The following is an 8,977-nucleotide window of genomic DNA, read 5'->3' on the forward strand; positions in this document are numbered from 1 at the left end:
AAGAGAAAAAAGAGAAAGAAGAAGAAGAGAAGAAAAAGAAAGAAGTGGAAGAAAAGAAAAAGAAAAAGAAAGAAGAAGAAGAGAAGAGAAAATAAGAAGATAATAAGAAGAAGGAAGAGGAAGTCAAAAAGAAAGAAGAAGGGGAAAAGAGCAGTCAAGAAAAGAAGCCAAAAGAAGTAGCAATAGCATCAGATGATGATGAAAATTAGAAAGGACTCATGTCATCTTTGACTAAGTTGCTAGAGAAGAATAAGAAAATGAACAATATAGAAAAGACTCTAATTGAAGTCTTGGACAAAATGCAGAGTACAATTCCTTCACAAGTGATAGAACAAGATTTACAGCTAAAAGCCAAGGAAGTAGTGAAATCCTTTGATACAGATTTCACTAATCCTGTTGACATGGCAGAGCAATTCAAGCACAAGCCAAGCAGGATACACAAATGTTTGACACAGTTTGTCAAAATATTAAAAATGACTTGGGAGCTCTTCATGTCTATATAAAAGAGATAAGAAAAGGAAAGGCACTATATGCTAAGTGTGCATTATCATTCAAATTCATAAAGGATAGTGATGATGAGCTTATGAAGAAGCATTAAGATGTTCAAGAACTAGTAAATTAGCTTTAACAGTATGATAAAAGGGTAGAAGATATTGAGGCAAACATTGGGAAGACTTATGACGAAATAGTCTTTATTGAAATGAATAGAGAAAGAGTAACCAAAAGGTTCTCACTTCTTAAAGAACATTTATCTCTGAAGATAACCACCCTTGAGAATAAAGTAGAAGAATGTTTGTTGGCAAAGACATCATTTGAGAAATTTGTCTATTCATATTTGAATGCAGTTGAAATTGTATCTTATGGGCTTTGCACTCTTCTCAACATATTAGAGGGAGTCGAAGACTCGTGGTAAAAGAATTTTAAGAGCTTGAAGACAAGTTTTGATGACCAAATTTCATGCTTATTGACCTAATTACAGAGGTATAGATCCAAAATTTTGACTTGTACATAAGTTTTGACACATTTTTCATTGATGTCAAAGGGAAAGTAATATAGGAAAATTGTATAAAGTATAATATAAGGGGGAGTAATGGAATAATTGTATGATGTGTTGGCACTCAAAATTGTGTTCCCATTATGAGCATCTTTTTCAGTTTTGAGTCAAATCAAACCAAATCAAGCCCCATGAATGCCTATGTACCCGACTGTATCTTTGAGCCCTAAGAGGTGCTCAATGTTTCTAACACCTTCCATTCAGCCTGTGCACTTGTTCCATGATGATAAATTGATATTCTGAGCCATTCTGTGAAGTCTCATTTTGAGCAAATTTCAAATCTGCATTTTACCATAAGTGTCAAACAGTGACAGGAGGCTGTGTTTGTCATTGAATATCTCACACCCAAAAATCTTTTGTGATTCACTGCTTTGGAAGTGTCTAGTTTCCATATCCAAGAACCTACGTTTCAGATTTTGAGTTATTTTGAGTCCGTTTGACTAGGTTTTGAATCCCTCAAAGTTGGTCAGTTATTGTTTCATGCTTTTATGTAATTGTGCAAATTTCTGGGAAGCCCTGTTTGACTTGTTATGAATTTTGACCAATTGACCAAAATGTTGAAATTCATGTTGTATTGCATTACAAATTTTAGAGACTTGTTATGTTTCAAGTTTCATCTCATGACGAATCTATTTGATCAGTTTTCAAACGCGATTCCAAATGGAATGTCTATCTTTTTACTAGTGTCAGCAGATGCAAATTGTTTGGTACCCCTATTCAGAATGTTGCAACTCCTAATCCATGATAGGTGAGACTGAATGTATTGTACCACTATGTTGTACTCTGAAAATACTTCAAGTGTGCCAATTTTCAAATCATGACGAATCCATTTGCACACTTTTCTAGGTCATTTCCATTTGCAAAAAATGTTTTCTATCAATGTTTCTAGTTTACAAATTCTAAGTAGCCTACTTTGACCGCTCGCCATTTGCATCCATTATATATCATCAACCCAAATTGTAGATCCATGCTCTCCTTGTGACAGAGAACCAACACCCCAATTTTTGTCTTCCCAAGTGTCAATTTGCCCAATTTTCAAAGCCAAATCTGAACCCAATTTATTACTTTCTGACATGTTTTATTGCAGGCAATTCTAAGAAGTCAACTTTGATGGTCAATATCTTTTGAACCCAAATTTTTCATGAGATGAGATTCGACAGGGTGTAAGAGTGCAGAGCAAAGAATCAGTATCCCAGATTTCAAAGCCCAGTTATCTGTTTGGATCAGTTTTTAAGGCCATTAAACGGACCTCCTGGCATGAAATTGACAAGTTGCAAATTAATGAAAAATGAGTTTTTAAGGATTAATTAGTGGTCGAACTTGTTTCTAATTAGTTCATGCATTCAATAAATCAGTTTGGGGATTCAGTCATACAGAAATGGAAAAAAAAATTAGTTGGACCCACTTTGGGGCCCACCTAATTTTCACCAAATTGATAAGATGGTGGGATTTGGGGTGTTCAAAAGATGTTGACAATGCAAGAAGTCTTGCATGCTCAAATTTAGTTGGGAAGGAGATGGAGTCTTACTTCAGTTGTATTACACGAGATGATATTGATTACCTGAAAAAGTGAGTTAAATTTGCTTCAAACGAAATACAAGGACCTCAAAGTAAAGGTTTTTCAAGCCACAAGAACTCATTATCAACTACAAATTTTGAAGATAATTATTTAGTTTCTTTCAGTAAATAAAAGGATATGTTGGCTTCAATATCATCAGTAGGAATCAAAAGCATGTGGCTTGAGATGATGACACCAAGGCTAAGGAGATTGCTTTAACATATTTGATATGGTGCCTTGGAAGGTGCATCTTTGATGTCTATATTTAGGGAACAGGGATGTGAAAATTTTTAACAAAGAAGAGGTTGTTGGAGACCCAAAAAAGGAGTAACCCTTGCATCAGGCCACACCAAGCAAAGGCATTCAAGCAGGGGAGACGGATATGGTGATAGAGCTGGAGGAAGAGTTTAGAACCGTAGCACGAGCAAAGAGACCACCAGCCCACGTAAAGGAAAGTGGCATGAATAGGTGCCTCACGCCAAATGAAAAGACATCCAGTAGCATGAAGGAACAGGATAAGTCAAAATGAAATATAACCTACGCATTAAAAAGAAGACTTGCATGTTTGAAAGCTAGAGAAGATGCGTAGTGAGCAGTAGTAGAAGTTTTCCACCAGTCATAGCAAGCAAAGGGATCATCCCATGCATAATAAAATAAAAGCTCCACGATTGGCAGGCACACAGCAATGTTTCTACTTGTTATTGCTTAAGACCAACACATTGAGGCCTCTTGGAAGATGGCAAGATGCAATGGAAAACATTCACAGCCATTAAATCTGTAGGGAGTCTCATGTCTAAGAAGGGGCATCCTTGTTGGAAAGAAGCTCCACACGCATAAAGATGAAAGCCACTGAAAGATAGAGCCCCATGTTTTGAGGAAGGGGATGCCATCAATAAAGAAGCTATGAGCAGGAAGAAAAGGCAGCGAGTGCATGTAGCAAAGAAGCCACAAGTAGTGCAAGAAAGTGCAGAGCACACAATATGCCTCTTAAAAAGAACCTGTGCATCAAATAAAGAAGTAGATCTCTGCATGAAGCAGCTAGCATATTAAGGAAATCCCTCACGCAGACCCTGTGCAAAATATGAAGATATCCACACGTGAAAGGCAGAGAGACCAACAATGGGAAGCGCCAAGCAAGAAGAATAGGCCGCAGGTCAGAGATTAGAATTGCAGAGAAGAACAAAGATAAAACAATATAAAGTGATATATCCAACATTGGGTGGGTAAGAAGTTTTAAGTTCTTTTAATAGAATATCACTCACTTGGTAAGGGGTCTAATAAGACACGGCCATGTGGTAGGCCCGACCTGTTAAGGGGTCGTGTGGAGCCGAAGTCAATCTATTTTGACTCACTAAAACTGAAGCAAAGTGTGAAGTCGAGAAGGTAAGGATTGCACATGTCCGATGTTAGGCTCAAGCATATAGGCAAAGGATGAGATGTTAAGTCTTCCCGATGCTCCAGTGGCTCAAGCTTCGCGTGAGGGCGTAGGCCAAATTTTAAAGACCTTCGCCCATATGCCAGCCCTCGTATGAACGTAAAACAATTTTAGAAAGGTTTCGGGGATACGCTCAGGCGTGAGAGCGTAAAGCCATTTAAAGCCTGTATGAACGTAAAGGGTAATATAGAAGGGTCTCGGCCCTACAAGATTTATCAGATATTAATAAAATATTAATATTGTCATTGTGCGAGAGAACAAAAAGGAAATATCAAATGCCTCCGGTGCTATGAGAAATTGGAAATTAACTAATATTAATTAATTAATTAATTAATTAATATTTCAAATTGATGGCCCAATGAAAGATGGACATGTGGCATCTCAAGATTGGAGGGAGAATTTGAAAAATCAAATCAAATCAAAGTTTAAATATTCAATGTATAAGTCATTAAAATGAAGGATTTGAATAAATTTAAAGTTTTTATATAGTTTTGAGTATTTAAATTTTTAAATTTTTGAATTTTAATGACTGATCATGGCTTAGGACCTTGAATTTCAAATGGCCATAAGAGGAGCATTTTTAATCCAAAATAGGTAGTGCAATATACCATTGGAACTGGGAGAAAATGAGTTATCCATTTTTGAGGTCATATTATGCACAGGTCTTCATTGGTATGCTCTGTAAGCATATTTGCAAATTCAAGAGCATTCTCAATAAAAGGGGTAGAATTCATTATGGAAAGTCATAATCAATTGGGGAACATATATTGGAGACTTTTGAGGCTAAAACAAATTTTGGAAAAGTTTGCAAGCTTCTAGAATTCATATTTTAACTGATTTTTATTGTTGTTGTGAGTTAAAATCAGGCATAAAATTAGTTATTCTTTTCATCAAATTTTTGAGATATTTTGTGTTGTTGAGGACCAAATGATGAAGATTTGAAATGCAGTTACAGAGAGAAGGTAGAGAGAAGCTTTTTCATCTTCTTGGGAAGGAATTCTGAGGGTGCACATGTCAGTTGCAGATTCAATCCTAGAATTGCTTCTTTTCTATATCTTTCTTCCTTTTTCTCTTTTTTAGTTGTTGGCATTTTGCTCTGGGTAATACCAGCAGGGTTCCATTGTTTTACTGTGAAACCACATTCTTTCAGCACATTCTCTCTTGTATGAACAGCATTAAGAAGGTTAATACAGATAGTTCATATTTGTTAGGTTGTTTCATGTTTTTCATTTCATGCATATGACTATATAATTTCAAGGAAATAATACAAAGAGCAGAAGAATTTCATTAGTTTCATTCCAATTCTTGTCTCCAATCTCAATGAATTGTCAATGTTTTATGATCTTTGAACAAAGAGCTTAGGTCATAGTTGCAGTCCCTTAAGGTTGTATGTTGTTTTATTGTTGCTTATGACTCAAGGAGTTATGTAAATGCTTCAGTGAATCAACAAGGTTGCAGGTTTATTGAGAAGGATATCATGTAAGAATGAGGTTGGCATTGAGCACTGATGTTTATTTACAAGGTAAATAGATAGATCATATATCTTAATATATACATAAGTATCAAATATCCATATGTATGCATTTGATTCATGGATTTTCCCAATGGATTAGGCATTGGTCAGTTACAAGATCATTACAGTCTTACTACTACATAACTGAGGGTTTGTTGAATTCAACATTATTAATCAAATGTTCTTTCCCTTTCATGTTGAAGGACCTAAATGTTTAACCCTCACTCGGCGTATGAGATTCATAGCTTTGCATTTAGCTACTGTAGATCTGTGTCATTTCATGAGTCATTGGGAGAAATAAGGGTAAAATTTTTTTAATAGATTCAGGGATATGTTTTTGCACTAGTACGGTATCATTTGAATCCGAGGTCTACTCGCCTAAGTTTAGCAGAGCCTGAAGTAGAAGAAGGGTCAAGCCTTATAGTTTGCCCTGTGTCTGAAATGATATGTTGAGAATGGGAGTTAGCTGCCCCTAGATATGTCATATTCTCATGGGGATAATTGAAAACCCTCCAACATTTTCAAACACCAACATGATGTATGTAGAAAGGTGGAGTAGTATTTATGCAGAGTATTATTGTCAAAGGGGAATTAAAATGTGATAGAAGATATAAGGAAAGATGGTTATAAAATATGATGATCCAAAAATTTTGTTTTTTTGTGAATTTTGTAAAGACCACATTTTTGTAAAGTTTTGATTGACATTTTGGGACTTAGCCAGTTTTCCCATATATTGCCATCAATGCCAAAGGGGGAGATTGTTGGCAATTTGGATAAATAGGATTATTTGAAAAAGATTTAGAGTTCTCATTTATGGAAACATATACCTTGTATGAAGAAGGTATTATGTGCAAGAGAAGATTCTACAATTAAACTTGAAAATTGTCTAAGTACAAGATAGTTTATTTGGTAGAACAGAGATAGTTTTGATATGTATGGATGAATGAAATGTTATGGGAATGTGCATAGTTAGGTATGACCAGTACAAAATTTTAGGATGATGTGTGTAAGTGCATGAGTTAGTATGGTTAGTACAGAAGAAGATATGACAGTTTTACCAGTTGCGGTAGTATACAAGCAGGAACGAAGCACAACAAAAAATGGGTAATTATGAGTTAAGGAATTATTTTTTTTACAAAATAATTGCTTGACTGGTTAGGGATGTCATCCTAGTTTTTAACCCTAAGAGGGAAAGATTTAATCTTGTATTTTTCTGAGTGTGTGAAAGCTTGAAGGTCGACTGGACAATAATTTGTGAATTACAAGGGTATAACGGCATATTACAATATGCAAAGTAAACTGTGTTTCTAAGGAATACTATGTGAATATTAAGTGATGCAAATTCTTATGTTTGGTTAGATTAGTATAAATTTTGTGAAGAGAAGCAAGTGACATATCAAATATTGAAGATATTAGCAGGGAGCAAGAGGTTATTATATCTATCTTTTTGTATCAAGGAATTGCATTGTAAGTTACATGTTTGGAAAATGGGCTTATCTTGTACATCATTTTGAATATGTATATGTACCAACTCCTAACAAGGTTAAGGCTTCTGACAAGGCTTATGTCCTCTAACAAGGACCAAGACACTATACATATGTAATAGACTCCTGATAGGGTCAATATTTTTAACCAAATACTTTTGATTAGTGGATCATTTTGTGGGTGCCATCTCCACCGGGGTTTTTCCTTGGCTAGAGTTTCCCTAGTTAACAAATATGGTGTTATGATTTTTCTTATTGCATGGTTATGTTTACTATTCAGCATTGTTAGTTTACTTTCATATGCAAGTTATAAGGTAATTAATAATATCCAATTTTGGGCTATAGTTTGTAGAATATTGATTGACCCTCCTACCCCTCAACGTATTCCCTATTTCTAAAAAAAGTAGAATCATAGGCTTCCATTCAAAATAATTTAATGACATGAGAATGATAGTTATTGAAAATTCAATTCTTGAGAACTCTAATCTTCATTTCTTGCAAACAAAAAAAATGCACTTCTCCTTTCTAGTAACTAAGTCTGATACCATGTAGAATTTTTTTTTTTAACATAGATCTAGCTAGAATATAGAAGCCAAATTTGTAGGAAAGAACAGAGAAAAATAGAGTAACACATTGTGAAAAAAATGAATAATTCTAGAATGGAAAATAAAATTGAATGAATTACAATGATGGAATCCACCATATATAACAATACATTACGGTGATGATGTTAATAACTAACATCAAGTTTTGTTCATGATCAATGCATGAAATCATGCAGTTACAAAGAAATTTATGCAATAGATTTCATGATAGATTGATGGATCCATAAAAAACCTTTCAAACTAAAGTGTCTCCAACACATCATCATTGTCAAGATTGAACTAAATTGATGGTTGGAATTAAAAACGCTAACACAAAGACACCAAGATTTAACATGGTTCACCCAAACCCTAGGCTACATCCACCAAATAGAAAATCCAATATTATTACGATCCAGTGATTACAATCCGTAATCCCTTACAGCTCAATACCACCGCAAGAACCAATTTTTGCATCACACCTTATGAAACAATCCCTAATCCTAAGCCCTTTTATACAAGTATTTTTCCCGCTTTAGGGTTAAAATTACTTGCAACATGTCGTCCATAAATTGGTGAATATAAACAATAGCCAATTGGAAAATATCCCTACACCTAAGAATGTGGGTGAGGTAAGATCATTTTATGATTTGGCTAATTTTTACAAGAAGTTTATAAGGAATTTCAATTCTGTTTATAATGCTATGACTAAGACAATGAGAGGAGATAAAAAAGAATTCAAGTGGACACATGGAGCTAATAATAGTTTTGATACTTTGAAATAAAAGGTTGTTGAGTTACCTGTATTGGCTTTGCCTAATTTCAATAAGGTGTTTCAAGTTGCATGTGATGTGAGTGGTAGTACAATAGGAGTTGTATTGAGTCAAGAAGGTAAACCTGTTGCTTGATTTAGTGAGAAGTTGAATGATGCTAAAAGGAAGTATTTTGTGTATGATCAAGAGTTTTATGGTATTGTTCAAGCTTTGAAGAAGTGGAGACATTATTTGATTCCTAAGGAGTTTGTGTTGTATACTAATCATAAAGCCTTATAGTACTTGGGAATTCAACATAAGTTGAATCAGAGACATATGAAGTGGGTTGAGTACTTGTAGAGTTTCACATTTGTGATTAAGCATAAGAGTGGAGCCACTAACTAAGTTGTTGATGAATTGAGTAGAAGATGTTCTTTGCTGACCAAGATGAAGGTTGAAGTTTTTGATTTTGATGAGATGGGGGAGTTGTATGGTATTGATCCTGATTTTTCTGAGATGTGGACAGAGTGTAGAGCACCTAGTTTAATAGAACAACCAAGTAAGTTCAGTGAATATTTTATTCAAGAAGGTATGTTGTTA

The sequence above is a fragment of the Cupressus sempervirens genome, chromosome 7 (genome assembly GCF_028749045.1).
Source record: "Cupressus sempervirens isolate cs-2001-9-10 chromosome 7, ASM2874904v1, whole genome shotgun sequence".
Classification (NCBI taxonomy): domain Eukaryota; kingdom Viridiplantae; phylum Streptophyta; class Pinopsida; order Cupressales; family Cupressaceae; genus Cupressus; species Cupressus sempervirens.